Raw genomic sequence first — 20,323 nt, forward strand, 5'->3', positions numbered from 1 at the left:
AAATCAATGGTTTAAATCAAAACTTTGTCTTTTCTCCAAGCATTTTAAGGATCTATGGAAAGTGTTACAGGGTCTTAATTTCCATTGCAATGCACTAAGTACTACTAGAATTACAGGCACCATTCTCAGCAGCCTCAAATGCACTGGCCTTGCCTGCCTGGACTGCTTTTGAACTTGCCCTTCTAAACCATTTCCCCACAGAAAACACGATCTAGGGCAAGGAAGGTTGTGCTTGCCTGCACCTTCCCTGTGAGCCAGCCTCGGTGCAGTCAGAGCACAAGTAGCTGCTATGTTTTAGCTTGACCCGTTTGAGCAAAAGCTGAAGATCGTACCCTGCAACTTCAGTGCTTTTGGCACCTGAGCCGCTCTGATGAAAGCCAGACCAACTAGACTGCTCCTGCTCTACTGCAGTCACTGCCACAACTCTGCCATCATGCATGCCCGAAGGCTGCCCAGCAATTGCACAGGCTTTAAAATTCCTTAAAACTCATTTTGACAGGAGAATAACTCCTGTCCAGAGGGTTGAAAAACCCATGTCCACTCTCCAGACCAATAACCCGAGTGTCTTCCACAGGCCTGCCCGTTCAGGGAAATTGTTTTCCGTCTTCCCCGTCCTCCTTATCCTCCTCATGAAAGAGCAGGGTCTCCTCAGTGCGTGGTCAGGGGGTCCTTGCCCGGGGTGGAAAGAGAATTAAAAGAACTAGAGAAATATTCCTGCAAAAATCAGCACAGCATCATATTGTATCCTTTGTATGAGACTTTTCCATGAGTGGCTATGGTCTCCTCATTCTCCACAGGATGGTGGTGAGCATACCCTGTAAATATACGGCACCCAAAGAATAAAGTCGTGTTTGGTTCATCAGCAGCCTGTCCTCGCTCTGTCAGCCTTTTCTGGTGCTTTTGTATTGCTTCATGATCCTCAATATTTATCTGCTTCCTTTTTTCATCGTTAATAAACTTGTTCTATTTGCACTTTTCATCATCTACAAACACTGTAAGAACCACTCAGTGTTCCCAGCACCCATAATAAGAGAAAAGCCAGTAGCCTTGCATATAAGAATAGATATATAGTGTCTGAAGGGAATAAAACACAGATCCACATGCAAGCCTAGGAAATAAATTTCCTATCAGGGACAATTTATTCCCACTTTTAGTTGGAATGTACTAAATTATACCAGCTCAGAGTGCCCAGCAAGTGATAAAGTGATTAGTCCATCCTCTGCTACACCTCCCCATTTAGTCCCTGTGGAACATAATTAATGTGCAGTTTACACTTCTCTTGCAAAACATTAATAAATACCGTAAACAAAATCTAACATCACACTGCCCAGCACCACCTCACTTGGGCACATCCCAAGATTCAATATTTTGCTGCAAATCACCACCATTTATTTAGACTCTTTCCATGCATGAGACAATGCTTATACCCAAGTTGCTAAAAAATAATTGTTCAGGGTTGGAAGTATTGTATCAAATTCTTCAATAATATCAAGAAATAGGTGTATTTCAGTCATGTCGTCATTACCATTGGCTACAAATTCAGTAATTTAAAAAAAAAATAAATATCAATTTCGTATGTCAGAGATTATTTTATATATGTATAAAGGTGTTATTGCTCATCAGCTCTCATTCCTTAACATTTGCTTCATTACCTTTATAATGAAAAATGGATTTAGCAGGTGCAGTTCCCATTACAGCTCCCCAGGCTCTCCCGCTTGTACTTTTCATAATTTTCAAAAATTACAAAATATCACATCTTCTTTTCAATCTCCGCCTCAGATTTCTACAGTCACAGCAGTTATTTTCAGCTTTTTGAAAGGAGTTTACAAATTCATGGGCTAATTTCAGGAACATCACAGAAAATCTATTGCGGCAACTTACCATGTACTGCAATTTCAAACACTAATGATTCAGCATTGAACTCTTATAGCCGAAAACATAAGAATCAAATCTGGGAAGCGTTATATATAATATAGCATCTATTTAGTTTCAATGTGAAATCCAATTTGTATTAAAAGAACTATTGGTTACAAAAAAATTAATAATGATGAAAAGAAATAATGTCTTAAAGTATAGCCCTGAAAGAGCAAAGCTAACTTTAATCTTTCGAGTTCAACTTTCCATTTCATTACTGTTTCATTTCGATTTCTCAGACCTAGAATTGTATTAAAACTTAAAAGTCAGGTACATGGGCAGTCTGTTTGGGTTTATTTGGGGTTCCTTTCTTTTGAGAAGTATGGTGTTGTGGCTGTTTTTTTTTGTTTTAACCTGAGATTAGGGACACTTATGGAGTAAAGTGAGCTTTTCTTTCAGCAAAGAAAAATGTGGATGCTGGAATTATTTGTGTTTGAATCTATCCACAATGACCTAGTCTTCCTGAGAAAATATACGTCTTTAAATATATCAGTAACTTCTGAAAAGAAAAAAAAAATTAAATTAAGGGTTTGCTCTTTTATTACTCTTTCAACTTTGCTAGTGAACCTTTTAGGAACTTTTGTGATCCTTCATATTTGTCAACATTTAGCTGACCCATGTCCCTATTAATCTTTAATAATTGTCTTTCCTCCTACCAAAAATCGGTTTCCTACTAGACATGATTGTTAAAAATCCTTTTTCTTTCATTAATTTTTCCCCCTTATTTGGCAACGTGCTTACATTGTGCCTTCTGTCCTGGAAAGTACTTACAAAATAATACTGTGAGGTCCTGTGCTTACAGTTTTTCAGTCTCAAATGCTCTGAGTTTACAAGATAAAAACTTCTAATTCCTGGTCTTTCAAGTTCTACCTGGACTTTGACAATGAAACTTTGGCCTTTCCATTTCAAATATCGTGAAAAATAAAATTACGATCTGTCAGATAGATTGGGCCTTTGTCCACATCCCCTGTTTTCACTGGGCTTGTATAGATTGAATTGATTGGAAATTACTACCCCCTTGTACGGAGCAATCAATAACCTGCTGAAGTCTCAGCTGTTGCGGCTTCAACGCTCACTACTGAAAAATTTAGGTTTTAGCTATATTTGATGCTTAGCTATGTAATAAGAGTAAAAAGAAGAGTAAAAGTAAGAGTGAAAAAAAAAAAGAGTAAGAGGAGTAAAAAGCAGTCAAGACTTATTTCTGTCATAAAGTCGGAGATCTGACTGAATGCACACAAGTAGCAGCCATGCTGAGGAAGAAGGCACCATCATTACCCAGCCGCTTTTCTGAGTAGAGCCACACTATAAAATACATCTACCCATCTATCAGCCTTCATGTTTAAGAGTTCAGTGAAATGACCGAGCTTGGTTTTGCTTGTCTTTTGTTAAGAAAGCAAACAGCAAATGATTAACGTGTAATGTTTACAAATTAAACAGAAAAAACTCACCAAAAATAACCTAAAAACTAAGACTCTTATTCCAGTTTTCCCAAACATAAACCCACATAATTCCCAATGAAACTTAGCCTAAGTATCAAGCAGCTATTTTTTTGAGCATTTAACAACTGTGCTTGCAAGCACGTGAGAAGGCCACATAGAGGAACAAGATGGAAAAGTGACGGCGATCACTTTTGAATCACAGTGGTACTTGATTTGTAGCGATCATGAGAATCGTTTTGTAACCCCATTGCTAAGAGCGAGGAGCAGGCACTTGCGCTTCCCGGGCTTGCATTTCCCTTAATGGGCTGGCGGGCACGGAGGAGCTCCCTCTCGTTGCTTTGCCCTTGAGCCTCTTCCAGTCTTCCCTTCTGCAGAGTAAACGCCAGGAAGGGAATACCGCAGGAAACAATTTTCAATATGAACTGGTTGAAAGCTCCAGCGGTTTAGCACAGTAAATATTTTTTCTCCCACTTTCCTTAGTGGCAGAAATCAATACAGTTGACTAATAGCAAGTCTCTCCTTCTTCCAAATGTTCTAACATCGGAATTTCAGGGAATTAAAACAACCTTTGAAATGCCTCTTCTTTGCATTTCTTGTATTTTATTTATCTTTACAAGAAATGAACACAGTTATGTCACTGTTCTTGTTTTTCTAAGGGATTGGCAACCTCTCCTTTTCTGCCTGCAGGCCTTGGAAAAAAATGTAATCTGCAGTTGTTGTAAGACCATTAGTAAATGTTTGTGTATTACAAGAGCAGCTCCCAAAAGAAATGCAGATGTGTACATACAAAAATAAGCGGCTTGAAAGGCCACAAGCTCCCACAAAGCTGTTGAAAGTAACTTAAAGTGGGCAAGTCCCAAAACATCGAGGTTTTGTCTTTTGAATCCTCTTCCTCCTTGTAAAAGTTGCAGACCAAGTACAAAGTTCTGTTTTTCTTAGAAAAAGTGTGGTTTTTTTCTAAACAGGCAGAGAGCCCAGCTTCAGCTGCTTGCTTTCTGAAATTCCTGTCAGTGTATAAAATGTAGGTGGTATACATTATCCTTTTTGATAAAATGAAAAGAAAAACTTCCCTGATTGGTGGCCGAAGTTAATGGGAATTGATAAATTACTTTCCATCCCAGTGGACGTGAAATCTCCAAAGTTTTAGATTTCAATTGAATGAGAAATTACTCTGCAACTCAGTCAGCAGGATCGAATATAACTGTGTTTTTTTAATCTTATCAGAGTGTGACAAAAATCAGAAAATTCATAGCATTGCGACTGCAACATGTGAATGCACAAGTTGCAAGCACCCTGGTTAGGGAATCGTAATTTATGAATGCCACTTTCGCAATCACAACACTCATTTAAAATTTAGGAATCCTTGGGCTGCTGGGAGGCAGCTCTCCAAGTCCTGCCGGTGGCATCGCCTGGAGGAAGGGATGGCGCTGAAAGGGTTACACCTTCCACCAGACAAGCCCTGTTTTCACACTTCCCCGGGCACACCTTGCGCTCAAAGGCTCTCTGAGTGCTCAGAATCAACAGGTAGTTCGTTGAAATACCGTGCTAAGCACGAATCCACTGGCTAGAGCTGGGGCTTTTCTCCCTTTTACGCCTCTCTATTTGGCAACTTCAGCAAGAAACACTTCCAAACAGTCCTTTAGAGGAACTGGTTGCTGATGTGCTTGCTCTGCCCGGCGGGGGAGGACCACTGGGGCTGGTGTTAGTTCCTGCAGCGCTGCTCTCTCGCACAAGCCCCAGATCTAGGAGACTGATACAGATTTCCATGAGATATGGGTCAAACTGCGAGTTCTCACTGCGTTCCTGGAAGGGTAACCATGGAAGAGTAACTTGACTTGTAAGTGAATGCAGAACATAAGGTTATATCAGCTGAGAGTAATCTTTACTCTTTAAATAAGCACTCCCTAGGAAAGGCAGTTTCCGAGCAGCACCTAAAAGAGCTGAGGGAGAAAATACCCTCTCCACTGGAGGCGTTTGCCCTTCCAACAGTTAGGGCGAGCGGCGGGGAGGCTGTGCGTGCTGTCACACTCCCTCTCCCCCAGATATAAATAGCAGCCCCAGCCAGACGTGCCCTCAGCCAGCCAAGAGATTGCAGCCATCCCTCCCGGCTGGGGCCGGCGCTGCGATGCTCTGGGCTTTTCTCGCCTCCCGGCTGCACACCACAGCACTGGTGGGTGAGGTGACAAATCCCAACAAATACAGTGAACGCCACGCCTTAGACCAGTGGTCTTTACCCCCTCGCCCTCTCCCCCCACCCTCCCCGCTGCCCCTTCCCCTGCTGCTGTGAGGTCCTGATGCTCCCCACGCATCCTGCTTTGCCCCATCAGCTGACCCCGCAGCCTTCGCCCCGCGGGAGCCTCCCCCAGCACAGCCCAGTGGCACGGCCTGGCAGGGTTTCTCCTGGAGCGGTGCTCAAGCTGGGAATGATCTAATTTAGGAATGTGGCACAGAGTTCAGATGCTTATCCAGAGTTTAAGCAACAGATGAACTTTTTATTCTGCAAAATTTGGCTAGATCTTTGCGGTCCTTATTCAGGCAAAACTACAGCTGGCTTTAATGGGAGTTTTGGCTGAGAAGGGGAGGGAAAAAAGCCAACAACAAAACACCTTAACCCTAACCTGCAAAACTTATCATTTCCCTGAAATTCTCATGAGATTTCTGGTCGGTTTTGTTCAGACTACAAGAACAATTTCAACACGCATTTACCCTTTTGCTTCCAGTCACAACCCGGAGCCTCAAGTGTTGAACTAAGTGTCAATGAAAAATATCTGAGAAAAACTGAAGAGAAAAAGAAAACAGAAAAAGGTCTCGAGCACTGGACAAACATGACAACACCTCATTTTATTCCTGGATTTGTAAGGAACAACAAAAGCATGCTCTTTCATCCTTCAGTAAGAGATGTGTATTTTAAATTTGTATGCTATGTAAACGTGAAAAGCATGTGCAATACCACAGGCACAAAAAGTTCTCTCTTTTGGCTGTGTAAAGACCCCGTTTGGTCTGAAATACGAACAACCAGCAAAGGCTGCCGGTGATGTACATCTACCTATGCACAACAGAGCCCGTGCTGCTGCAGCGCACATGTACTTAGTTATTTGTGGAGGCTCTGTATGAGAAAGCCGGTCATTTCCTCTCCGACAATAACAAGCTCGATAGCCATCTAATCGTGTATGGTAGGAGTGTAACTGCCTACTTCCCACTATAGCCACAAGATACCATTTTATTTCTGGCTCATCTAGCTGTTCAGTCTGTTGTGTCCCTGAGGATAATTAGTCCTGAACTCAGGGAAACTATTTATCTTACACCGGGGATATTCTATCAAATACCTCTTCACACAAAAACTCATTTAAAAGGATAAAAAACAGTCCCTGAGGAATTGAATACATTTTCCGTCTTCTAGTCGTTTCCAGCAGGTAACATATCTGAAATCACAGAGCCCCCCTTTGGTAACAAGGTGGGAGCCAATTAGCATCATTTTGAACTGGGGAAGCTGCATCACGACAGCCTCCGAGGAGCAAGTCCTACTTGTTGTAAACAAATCTGATTTGCTCAGTTTTGCCTCCCCACAAACATCACACAATGATCACAGAGAAAGTTGTGTTGCAGGGCAAGCACCCATCGTCACTGAAAACAGGCATTGTTTTTTTCTCCTCAGGAGAGGAAAAATAAACATGGCAGTTTGCAGCTACCACAGGTAGTGGCTGTAAACTAAACTCTCTCCCCAGAAGTTCCCCCCAAGGCTTCTGTAAATATTCCATGACTACCTATGTCCAGATGCATCTCCCAAAGGATCGAAGTACATTTTTCTTTCACCTGACAGAAGGCACTGAGTGGCTGCTGTCAGTTTGCTCTTACAGTCCTTTTGCATCACCTGCTTGAAGAAAGAAATACTCTGAGGAATGCAGGATCCCTGATGCAGTAACTGCCCATGCCACCAGGGCTTTATTTTGGCCAGAGGTGCCCACAGTGTTTTTCTGGCAGGACAAGCATCTTGTTCAGACCCCACCAAAAGAGGCAGCTCAGCTCTCACAGCAGTTTGGCAAGTCTCTGACTCTGCAGCTAGAGATTTGCTGGTCCAGTAAAAAGAAAGAACCCCCAATTAATAGGACTAGGGATATAAAGCAAATGAACTCATCTAGAGGTAAGTCCTGGGTATGTACTACAGCTTAACTAGCAACGCAGGCATGCCCTGATTTCCATACTTGGAGAAATAAAGTACCTCTAACACATTTCAAAAGTAAAGGAGTTAAAGAACTAGCGCAGCTACATCTGCCTGTGTCTTCTCCTACATGCAGTCACAGCCTTTGTGCACTAAAGTCTGCTGGATGAGAAATTCAAGCAGAGCTCTTCACGGATCTTGGTGGAAGACTGTCTCCTCTGGAGTGTGCACAAGAGGCACTTGCTCCTTATGAGCAACATGAGGTAAATCTGAAAGCCTTGCATGGTGTCACAGTTCAGCCCTTAGCAAGGAAAAATTCCCTAATTAAGGACTGAATAATGGTATGGAGCTGAGACATGTTCTTACCAATCCATCAGGCTAACAGGCCATGATACACTGTCTGGATAACAAATGCCATTCAGTCCTCATTAACATGTCCTGTATTAAAACCTATATGGAGAGGGCAGAAATAAAAGTTACAAGAAACTGTGCATAACACTGATACCACACACGGACTCCATGGTGTAGGCAGCATGACATGCCGGCTCCACAGGAGTGTGCCCTTGCTTTCCTGGGGGAACTGGCATTTCCAACATTAAGCAGGAAGTCAAATGCAGGACCCCCTCTCTCAGCCTGCTAAGTTGTTCAGCAGAGAACTGTGACCAGCTAGAGAACACTGATTTTAGTATTCATGTTGACCTGATATGGACAGATCGGCATGCACATTACCTAGGTTGAAAGCCCTCTAATTTTTTCTGTACTAAACTCCCATTAATCTCCATGGAAATTATTCCAAAATACGAATTCTTTATTGGCAAAGCTGGTTAACAAAGTTCTTGCCCTCCCTCCAGTCTTAGGCACTAATTCCTACTCCTCCCTGTCCCCTGTTTGTGAAGTCATGGCTTAGGGAGGTCAAAAAAAACCCAAAAATGAAACAAACAAACAAAACAAAACCAAAAACCAATCAAAAAAACCTGATAGTGACAGAAATTTGGAAAGGGCTGTTTGTATTGTTTTACCCTTATAAAACATTTCTTCACCTCAGGCAGGGTGAAAGGTTGTCTCCCTCTGTGCACATACAGCAAGGAGAACATGCTTCTTTTGAAAGGGACTGTCACCCTGTCACCGTGAGCAAAATCTGAAGTCCTGGTTTGGTTTTGCTTCCGTCTTTAACAAGCAAAAGCTCCCATTAGTATCAGCCCTCATTAGGGGCTGGATAAGGAGATAGGGCCAGGACATACCCTGAGCTGCTACTGATCTGCTTTCCAGAAAGCCCCACAAACGAGAGAACTGGTGTGGCTGAGGGGAAGGACAAACCACAGGCAGAGCTGTGGGAGGGGACAGAAAAAATTGTAAATGGCTTTGCCACTGGCCAGACTGTAGCACAAAACCTGGCTCCTAGGCACCTGAACACCTTGGAAGATCTAAGCTTAGTGTCTCTGTCCCTCAATTTCACCATTTTTCCTGTATTGTAAAAGGCCTTTCCCACCTAAAACCACATTGACAGGGCTTCATTAACTGAGGTCTGTGAAGCGCTTTAATGAAGACAAATGTTGTGTTAAGTTGCCAAGTATTATACTTAGATGCATGTTAAGCCATTAACAACAAAGACAGGGAGCTAGGAAGATCTGGCAGATGCGTGCTGAACTTATCAGCCTGTGGTAGACCAAAGTGAAGTAGACACACTCTACAAGGCATGTCTCCATAGCAGCAAGAATAGGATAGCATTAAATGTCATATTTATCTAGACTTTGCCATGAACTTAATCATAGTGAGGGAGAAACAGACCCACAAGGAAACGGCAAAGTCTTGAACAATTACGATATATTAAACCCCTTAACAATATTGAAACTTCTGATGCCGAAGTTTTTCTACATTTTATTCAATTCTCTTTAACCTCCTGGGGATCTGAGATCAGGAAAACAAAAGGATAAAGCATCTGCAGCCTTCTGCAGCACGCTAGTGAATACAAGGACAAATATTGTCAGATGCACTTGACAGCTGTAAAAGCAACAGATTCTCTTCAGTCAATTCCTAGATAAGGAAGAGGTGTCAGCTGTCCCTGGGTCACAGGCAAGGAAGAAGTGATGCTTCCAGAAATTCCCCTAAGATGAATCTTGGCAAATACCTCCTTCATAGCTGAGGTGAATTCTTCCATTTTCCAATGGAAATTGAGGACACGACAAAGCAAATGAATAGGACTTCTTACAACAAAACCTGTGGGCACAGGCATTAGCATCCTGCTGGTGAAACAGAGCAGATGAGGAACGGGGCTGGATGAGGTTTGGGATTGGGTTTTGCAGAAATGAAGTGTGTGTTTGGAGGCTGTCAGAGGTAGGATACACGGTCTCAGATAGGGGTTTAGGAGTGAGTGGAGAGTGGCAAATTTTATCTGTTTAGTTTAGAAAATACTCCAGAATGCTTGTCTGAGGCCATGCATCATCTAAGGCCGTCCCTTTCTGGGAGACAGGTTGTATGTGGTTATGTAAATATATTACATAGCACACTAAATACCTGAGGACTTGCTTTTAAACATGTATATTACAGTCATCCCACTGCTAAAATCTTTATACTGACCTATCCTGACCCACGTACACACATTTTTTGAAATGCGTGTCACTTTCTTTAGATCACAGCAATTTTAAAATTTCTTACCACAGTTCCTCCAGGCTCACATATCATTACCAGCAATGAAGACTTTGCAAAGATGAACAAAGTGAAAGCTCTGCTGACTGCACACAGGGATAAAGAAAATGTAACATATTTAATAATAGTTTTGAAAAGCAAACAAATGCACTACTGTATCCTTGAGAGTGTGTGCCTAAAGCAAAGTACATTAAAGGAAAAGCTGTTGAATAAGAAAGTGATGGTTTTCAAATTTTTTTCTGACTTAATTAACGCTTAAATTTCCCCTTCAGTTTTCATGAGAATATATTTTTAATTACTGTATGTGACCTTTTTATATTTTAGCCTGAGTATGAAACATCCTGAGTATGAAACACCTGGATCAATGAAAAGTAATTTAAAGCAACCTGAAGAAATACATGCTTATCTGAAGGAGGAAGAGCTTGAAACTTGCACTCAAGTTTCGGCAGCTCTTGATCCTACCATCTCAAAAGGGTGATCCAGAGCATTCAGGAAACCTCAGGGAAGGACCTGCACTTGCGTGAGGAGCAGGGCTCTGCCATCTAACTGGTAGTATGGAGGGTCACACACATGCATTTTCCTGAAGGTTTTTTCCCTTGTGTAGGCCCCTTCCCTTTTCTTAATTAAATTAGTGCTTTTGGTGGTTCTGGAGAGCCGAAGCCCAACACATGTGGGAATTCAAATATTTGTACACCATGAGAGCTTCTCCACTACAGGAATTTCCACCAGCTTTTGTGGGAATTTTCCTTCTCCATGTCATAATCTATACTCATTGCAATAAAAAATAATAAATAAAGAAATAAACAAACCTACCTATTAATCCACTTAGTAGGGCGTGTTGTGGACTCTGAGAGCTGCTGTTGAGATAAATAAGGTTACAATTAACATATGCAAGAGAACAGACATTTGACAATCTCCAAACATCTTGGTTCAAGCAAACAAACAAAGGTAGAGCAGGTTACCAAGAGTGCACCTCACCCTCCAGCCACAGTGCACCTTTTCTCCTTCTTTCATTCTGCCCTGAAGTGTAACCACCTGGCTAGGATTACACGACCCCAGGTAACGAGAGTTTAGCATAAAAGTGAAAAGCACGTCTTAGATTAGTATTGTCAAAGCAGATTCGTTTGCTGGAGAACAGCATATTTTTATCACAAATACTAATAAATCAGAGCTGGGTGAACATTTCCCACCAAGAGTGGAAAACACAAAACTGCTGACTGACAACTGCAGAAACAGCATATAAATATTCAGGGTAATATGCAGTCAAAAAAACTTCTGCTTTAAAGAATGAGTCCTTAAAAAATTAATTTAGCATCACTATCAGGAATAATGCCATTTTCATGGTATGATGGAGCAGACGGTCGGGAAAGACATGATCACACCAAGCCATGCAACCTTCATTTGTTAGGCATTGCAGAATTTTTCAGAATTGACTCATTAGACAACTTAACTCTTTGTAATCAATATTGTACTATGGATTTATGCCTTCTTTGCAGATTTAAAGTTTAGTTAGGATTTCATTTTTTTTAAAAAGGTGCTTCTGTCTGCCATGCTCAACTGGTTAGTCTTATCTAGGGCTTTAATTGTGACTTTGTAATCTATAAATTATAAAGCCTGAGTCATGCAAGCCATATGGAAGCATAAAGGTTACTTAAAACACAAAGAGAAAAGAAAAAACACTATTTCCCAGATCTTGCTAGAGGAATCTCATTAAATAGAGGGGAAAAAAAAATGCAATCCTAGTTTAGAACTGATTTAATTAGATACAAACATGTCTGCAATTTTCTGTTGAATTGTTAAGTATTGTTGAAGGCAGAAGACATACTGCTTTTCTATGTGGCATATATATATATACACACACACATATAGACACACACTTGTATGTGCATATTTATCAGACAATATTAAAGTATTCTTTAATGAGTATTTAAATAAAAGAATTGCTGACACATGCTGTGTTAGCTTATACAGCTCAGGCGCCATGGCAGTCTCTCAGTCTACACTGCCTGCCACTGACTAATGCCACCCATGGTCTCCAATGCGTCACTTAAATATTGAAACAAAACAGGAGGCAACTGCTCCAATGTATGTGTTCTCACGGTGACAGAATGGTGAAACTTTAACCGTTCTTGTGAGCGTGGAAGTCCTTTCCCCCGTGACCGTCCCTCTCTGCCACCCCTCACGTGTCCTCCTGGTCCTTCCTCTCCTGCGGGCCCCGACTTAGTGTCACTGTTTCAGAATGGGAGCTTGGGCAAGTCCCTTTACTCGTTTTATTTTCCATTAGAAATGACAAACGCCACTCCTTTCAGCAGAACACTTAATGATGTCCCTGAGGAAACATACCAATATTTCTACTTACCCGTCTTATTTATGCGATGTAGACTATGATACAATGGAAGGCCAAAGGGATTTGCCAAAGTTGTCTTTATGGATCAGAGGTAGCTCGGTGGGAAGAGGACAAATGATTTCACAGGAAGTCTATTCTAGGTGGCCTCACAAGGGTATTAGTCACACCGGTGACTCAGAAAAGGTAACTGATTAAAGCTATTGGCAACCAAACAAAAGATGAGTAAGGCCAGTTTCTGAGCACTTTAGCACATAGCACTGCTAATGGCTTTTATTTTAAATTAAAAGCTACTACTCCGCGGGGAAGCGAGGTGCTGGAAGCGGCATCAGAAAATGTTTGAGCAATTGGCAACCCAACAGCAATGTTATGTTACATACAAATCATTTTATGTAGTTTTAACCACCTTTTCTAATGGTTGAGATAGCTCTCTGATATCAAGCTAATAAAAATGACATGGTATAATTTGACAAGCCTGAGCAATTGACAGGCCTGCAGAGTATAACTGTCAATGAGATGTTTTTAGTTCAAGGTAATACAGCTGCTGTCTCAGCCAGCTCAGACTCAAGCTTCTACAGAAAATCATGAAACTTGTAATCTGTATACTCCAGGCAGTCTTGTCTCCCTCTGTTTTGGTCGGTTACCTGTGTGCCGGGTTTATGCTCCTCCAAGCAATAAACAAAACAAACAAAAAAAATCATAAAGAGCAGCACATCCAACATCGATGGATCTCATTAATGCTCCTTTCATGAAGGGCAGGTTTATCTGCTTAACTGAATAAAGTTTACCAGGTGCCTTGCAAAAGCCCATTTCAATTTGTCAGATCTTCCTCATCTATGTCCTGCCCTTGTTGGAGAAGGAGTGGGAGAGGGCTGAGGAGAGAGGGCTGGAAGGAGTAACAAGGAAATGGCAAGACATCACTAGTACACAAATTTTCCAGAATTTCCTTTAATCCTTGACATTAGGTTGCAGGCTTTGTGCTTGTATAGGAATGAGATCATGTCCGTTTGGTGATGTCCTAGCAATGGACAGTGATAACAGATCCACACTTAATTCCCTCAGATTCATCAGAAACGCCAAATATCACTCTACTAGGAAGTTCTGCTGATTACCAGGAGCTGCAGCAGCGTGGAGAAGTACTACCAAAGTGACTCATCGACTGCCCAGAGAGATCTAGATTATACAGTAGTAAGGAGTACTGAGTACAGCGTACCCTCTACAGTACTCCTCTACCAGCATGGAGCATTTACTCATGAAACGCTAGACAGAGGTAAAAACTACTGAGTGTCAGAACCAGCTTATCTTTTTTCACTCGTATTTTTTGGAAAATGGAAATGAATGGCAAAGTTGCCTTGTTTCTTGCAGGATTTCAGTTTTGTTGTTTGCTCATTTAAAGGAGTTGTGGATAAATGTTTTTAATGCCTTACTTTTATAAGCTCCAAAGTGTGTCAGACATCAATGGGCTGGGCAGATCTCACAAGTGCAGAAAAGAAGAAAGTATGGGTTCATGATATTGCCAACACCATCATTAAGTTCATTTAAATGCTATTTCAAGGCATTTTTAAAGCCACTGTGCATGAAGTGAAAAATTGACAAGCATATTGAAGTTATTGTGTAGAGTGAAATATGTTGGTAGCCATCAATGAACTCCGTCTCTTATGATATATTGGATACATGTCCAGTATCCTTGAGAAATGTGACTACAGTGCGCTGCAGACAGGCTGGCCCAGAAAAAAAATGCCTAAGCAGTTTGGAGGATTAGCCCTAAAAAGTGGCAGGACAGCAGTCCAGAGACATCAAGTATGGTGCTCTTAACTATCAGCTGAGTCCCCATGAAGAGGTGGAACAAGCTTGGCTGAAATGGAAGCTGTAACAGCTGAAGGCACCGCTAAAGAGACACAAGTACAGAGAAAAGGCAGTTGTAGGAAAAACAAGTCACTGACCATTACTTGTAAGCATGGCTTGTGCGAGAGAAGCAAGAAATTTTATCCTGTAGCACTGCCCAGGTGCAAGAGAGATAAGATACAGGGAGAGGTCAGGGCCTCCAGTATTTTTAAAGTGCTTTTAGTGATATAGTGGTTGTGGTCAGACAAATCTCTGCTACACCTGTGTACTGCATCACATCATCCCCCAAGGGGTCAAGCTGAAGCCCAAACGTCTCCCAGTCCAGGTGTGGGACAGCCGTGTACCCAGGTGTGGGGCCACGCAAAGGCATAACTCAGGAGAGGTGAGTGCGAAATGCTGCCCTTAGGTAGGAGTAGGGCCGGCTGGCTGGGCACAGAGGTAAAACAGCTCTCGGGCACGGCTCAAGCACACGACACAGTGCTGCTGTGGGCCAAAGTAAAATGTCATCGTGGGATGAGCAGAGAGGCCGTGTTAGTAAGAAGTGAGAGACGGTCCATCCCCTCCTTGCAGCCCTGACCCAGGCATGATGTCCTCTCTGAAGAAACAGGGGGTCCACTTTCGGGCACCGTGCCTCCATACAGACACATGCCAAGCCAAGGGAGTTGAAAGGGGTGGGGGGGGGAACAGTCAGAGGTCTAGAAATGAGGAGAGAGGAGGATGGTAGTTGTTTAGTGTAGAGAAGAGAGAACCAAGGAAGGACATAATAACATAGGAATCTTGTCTCAGAAAGGGGGATGAGCCAGAAGATATTACCAGGCCCTTTCTAGACCTACTTTTTGTTGATTCTCTGTCCTGAGCATAAAATCCAGCTGTGAGTCTCTGGAGCAGTTTATGTTAAGTTCAGCATGGTTTAGGTGTTTCCTGAATGAGTTTTCTGAGAACAAAACAACTACAACAACAAAAAAATCCTGGTGCTGCAAGCTCTTATGGCTTTGTCTTCAGTCTCACCGTACTTGACCCAGTTCTTAAAACTCTGGCTCCTGGAGTCAAGCAGATTCATGAAAGCTAAGCTTAAATAAGCAAAAAGCTGTCTAAAGTTATGTGCAGGAAAAAATAAAATAAAACAGATTAAAAGCATGACAGAGAAGTACTTCCAGCAGTTATAAATCCACAAGAGAAGTAAAATATATTATTCAGTTTAAAAATCAAAAAGGAGTTGATTAAAAAAATACCAGGCCAGACTTTTAATCTGACCACAGAAAGATGCTCTCATGTTCTTTTACTCTTTTGTTGTGGTTCTGACGAGCTGAGGCATACTGGCAGGGCTGCATGAGGAAATTTTATATCTGTTTTCTGAATTGCAGACTTCTTTTTCCAAGGCTGTCAATCACTCCCTGCCAATAAATTCCCTAAATAAAAACTTTTAAAATAAATAAAACCCACAAATAAAACTGATAGTGAGGAATTAGTTGAGTGCATGAATATAATGATACTTATCATAAAAATCGCTGCAGTGTGAGTTTTCATCTGACCCGTCATCACTCTGCAATCTTTTTCATTATCATAAATCAAAAAGCATTGTTTGGTTTAAATCACTTGCTGCTCAAAGATGAATCACCTTTGATTTCCTGAGTTTTGCTTACGGCAAAAAGAAAAAAAAAAAGACTTTCAAAACTGTACAACAGTAAAAATTTCTGGTCTCACTTTGCATATAAAAAATACTCAGAGAGCTCTAAAACTTAATCTAGCAAGCAACATAAAAATGAAACAGAACCGTGATTTAGGGAAAAAAATATTTCTCCATCTGTGGAGCTATTAATCTGCAGTTTGGTCCAGAGAGTGCATATACAGCAGTCTGTGAAGAGGGACCCCAAGCTCTAATGGCTTGAAGAAGATAGACCCTCGAATGCTTAATCTAACTGCAGGTGCATATCTAAGCTTCTCTGTAACATCTGTCCCTGCGGATAAGAAACCACTAAGCATCCTGTACTGGATTGTGCAGACACCAGCTACGTGGCTTAAAGCGTATCCAGTTTACCAATAACTGATGCGCAAACCACCCAAGCCACCCCAATAGGTTTGCCCAGCAAGCTCTTCCCTTCCGAGAAGCAGAGTTCTCCCCTCCCTTCATCCCGCCACCTTGACATTACACCTCATGCCCAGAAGTGCAATTAGATTCTTGCCACTTTTTCCAGAGTCAGGAAAAATAGGGTCATTTAAAAAGTCAGTTGAATAAACTGATGAGCCCAATGGGCTGGAACAGCAAAACAGATCACAACTTGGCGTTAAGTCGTCCCCAGGGGGAAGACGCAGAAGAAATATGCTGCATGCAGTCGTATCTAGGTTTGCTCTGTGAAAAAAACTCTCATAAGAAAAGAAACAAGCAAAAATAGAACAGGCTTCATTCTTTATGTCTCCCATTAGCTCGAACCCTCATGGCAATTCCCATCAATTTAACTTTTGGATGTCTGGATACTAGCCAGGGAGCACTCAGCTTCCATATGCTCAGCAAAGAGAGCAAGAGCAACAATGCAATGCTGTTGTCAGGCAAGGCAGGTAAATCACTGCATATTTCTTCACAAACCCAGTTTTCTGAAACTTGCCACCCAACTTCAGGAAACTGAAATCAGCAGAGTTTGGTAAGGAGCCCACAAGCAACCCCAAATCTCAGAACCTGCCTGGTGGAGCTGGCTGTGTTTATCCACTCAGCCATATTTTTTCACCCTCCTTTACACCCATGAGGACAAGCGGAAATGGTTTCCTGCACAGAGACTAGTTAGTTGTTGTCCTTGGGAGGCAGTATAACCTGAAATTATACTGGAGCGGGGGGGTGGGGGGGAGGGAGGGGGGGCGGTGAGTGAGCAGGGAGGAGGAGGGGAGGCTGGAGTCAGATGCACATGTGTTTTAATCTCAGTTCTGTTGCCAACTGTCTTTGGGGAAGCCAGTTCATTTCAGCCTCACTTTCTTCTTTCCCTGTAAAACAGAGACCTTATACACAATTGTGGGGAAAGTGTGCAATTTGTTAAACATATGAAGCAGTAAAAGGGCAATTCATCTTGCTAATTTTAGCTGTCCATAAGTTAGTATCTGGTCTAACTAGCTTAGGCAGCCTCCACAGCCCAGAGACAGGGAGAGTTTGGATACATCACCTGCTTTTGCTCCACTGATTGCAGAAGGAGGCCAGATACTTGGCTTTTAAATGGCCACGCTCAGGCAAAACTAATCCCACCTTCAATGGGTGGGAGTCATGCTAAAGGCCAGGAATCATTAGAGGCCAGGGGTCATTAGAGTGATGCTAAAGGCCAGGAATCTTCTGCTGTTGTCACAGGCCAGCCTCCTTTATTAGAAAGCCGAAGGATGCACTCATGGTGAGCAGGATTCCGCATTTTTCTTTCCAGAAACTGTGTAAATTCAGAAGCTGTCTTTTCCGTTACTTATCCCTTGATTATTTATTTGAGGCATTAGGAAAATATCACTCTCTGGCTTTGATCAATCACTGCTGCTAGGTTGCCAGCTTGCTCCCTTCTGACAGTACGTCAGCCCCTATGAAGTAGGTAGGATTTTTGTATGCGGGCATCCTGTGTCTCAAACTCAAATAAGATTATTTTGGTAACACGCCCACATGCTTTAGTGAATATTCCTGTCGCTGTACAGACAACCAATACAGACCCTGCTCCTCATGATCTTTAACCAAAAGTTAGGTGTGTCTTTTGGAAGAATGAGGGAGAGGGAAAGGCTGCAAAGGGCTGTATAAGCCCATGGTCTCTCCTCTGGAGCGAAGACCTCCAAATCCTATACATCTACAGAGATATTACAGAACACCCTCAAATTTCATATAAGTTGAATAGACATCAAAGAAAAAGGGCTTGTGGTCACTACTGCCTGACATTGAATTCATATGCAAGTCACAAGGAATTCATACTGAGTTTTGAAGTCTTACACATGCAGTCACAGGATTGTATTCTTTGCTTCACTCTTGGGTGGTATCCTTTCCTTAAAGCTTCATCATATGGAATAATAGCCGGTAGTTCAAAAAACAGCTCCTGGTGAATCTGTGGTACCTTTTGCCCTCAGAACCCCTTGGCTGAGCTAAAATTTTCAAATGTATTATATTACTTCCATTAACAGTAATAAACAAGCATTTCCATGGCAATTTCCATAATCAAAGTTCTCTACTCAAGAGCTCCTCTGGAACTATCAGCTGACTTTGCAGGGAGGAAACCAAAGCAAAAGAATTATGCAAAATGCGCAAAGCCACAGAATCAGACTCCAAGGCAAAAAAAAAAAAAAAAGAAGAGAAACCAACTTCAGTTCTCTCTGGGCTTACACCCCAAGGCAATCCTTGTCTTTCACAGCCAGGGATCAATTCGGATACCATTTAGACAAAGATAATTCCACTGACACTTTCAGAGTTAGCCCTGATTTACTGCACCATCTGTGAGATCAGCATGCGGCACAAGACACTCTTATGACTGGAAAATACTTTACTGAGAAGGAAAATATATATACATATTCCCTCCTGCTCTCTGTTGCTAATCTTTAATGGCCACCTTTTGTCAAATGCTTTCAGTCAAATTTTGATGAACCAAGAATTTTTCAAATTTAAATAGCCTTGTTAATTGGGTTGGGTGTGATGCATCATACTGGACACGCAGCTCTTTTGGCATGCGGTTTCACCTTGTTGAGACACTTGTCTTCGTACTTCTCTTTTCCATTTGATTGTGTTTTCTGCTTCTTAGTCATACAGTCATCATCTAGATTTTGTCTTTTACATTATAACTCCCATCTTCTCAGCAGTAATAAGCACCTGTCTGTGGAAAAAAAATCATGAAAACAAAACCCGGTATCCTCTACCTACTCATTTCATTACAGGAAAGTCCCCAGTTATACTTGGAGAATTTTAACAAAGCACTGATGCTTCACCAAATCATCAAACACTGCTCCTCTCTGGAAGGTACGTATGAACAGCAGCGCCTGGCACCTGTGTTCATGAAAATATAATGCATTGAGACTGAAATAAAATGTTTACTAACACACAAATAAAAAGAAGTGGTTTATAACTAGTGTATTTCAAGTGCTTCTCCACCTTCATCCTGCCTTTCTTAAGGTAAGCAGTTGAAAAAAAACAACTGATCCTTATGAACAAGTATGAAATGAAACCACTGAGATGAAATCACTCCTGTGACTCTGTGAAAGATTTGGTTACGCAGGGGAGCGTAAGTTACAGTTTGGATGAATTCCGCGTATTGCTTGTGGCCAAAACTTCTGAGCCATTGCCATTTCTTCCACACTTTGGCACAGGTGCCCAACTGGGATGTCTCCATCTCTGACCCTTCCTATGTTGCAAATTCTAATGTAAATAGAGAAAAAGTACAAAGGCAGAAAACCTCACCTGTGGTGTTGTAAGCAACAACAAGCCGTGTGTCCTTCTCCCCCCTGCTTTTCAGAGAACAAAGGGAGTAAAATATTAGCAGCTTCACTCATGCTTTCCCTTGAGCTTCCGAGGTAACTTTGCAACGGAGAAAAAGCTCTGCATCCCGCTCAGGCTGCTGCCCAGGCCCCTGCCGCGGGAGGACCGGGCTTGTTTGCTCCTCTGAGGGCTGTGCAACGACAGGAGTTGTGTTGGGGCTGCGAGTGCTGCCAACGGAGTCAGCACAGGTGCTGTCACAGTGACCAAAACATCTGGGTCTGAGACCCAAAGCATCTGTGTTGTCTTTCTGGTTACTGACATCAGTATCTGAGTTAAATTAAAAATACATGGCCATGGGTATTTGTAGGTATAACACGTGTAATTCGTTCTCATGGGCCTGTATCACATGAAACACTTGAAAAATACTAATTCTCATTTCAGATCTTGCCACTAAAAGGCAAGTGCTCAGAAACATTTCATTTGAATAATAATTTTAGGGCAGATGCTTGGATTTCTGTGCTGTTGAATTGGTAGTGAAAACTGTGGTTTCTAAAAAGTGCAGTATA

The sequence above is a fragment of the Chroicocephalus ridibundus genome, chromosome 3 (genome assembly GCF_963924245.1).
Source record: "Chroicocephalus ridibundus chromosome 3, bChrRid1.1, whole genome shotgun sequence".
Lineage (NCBI taxonomy): Eukaryota > Metazoa > Chordata > Aves > Charadriiformes > Laridae > Chroicocephalus > Chroicocephalus ridibundus.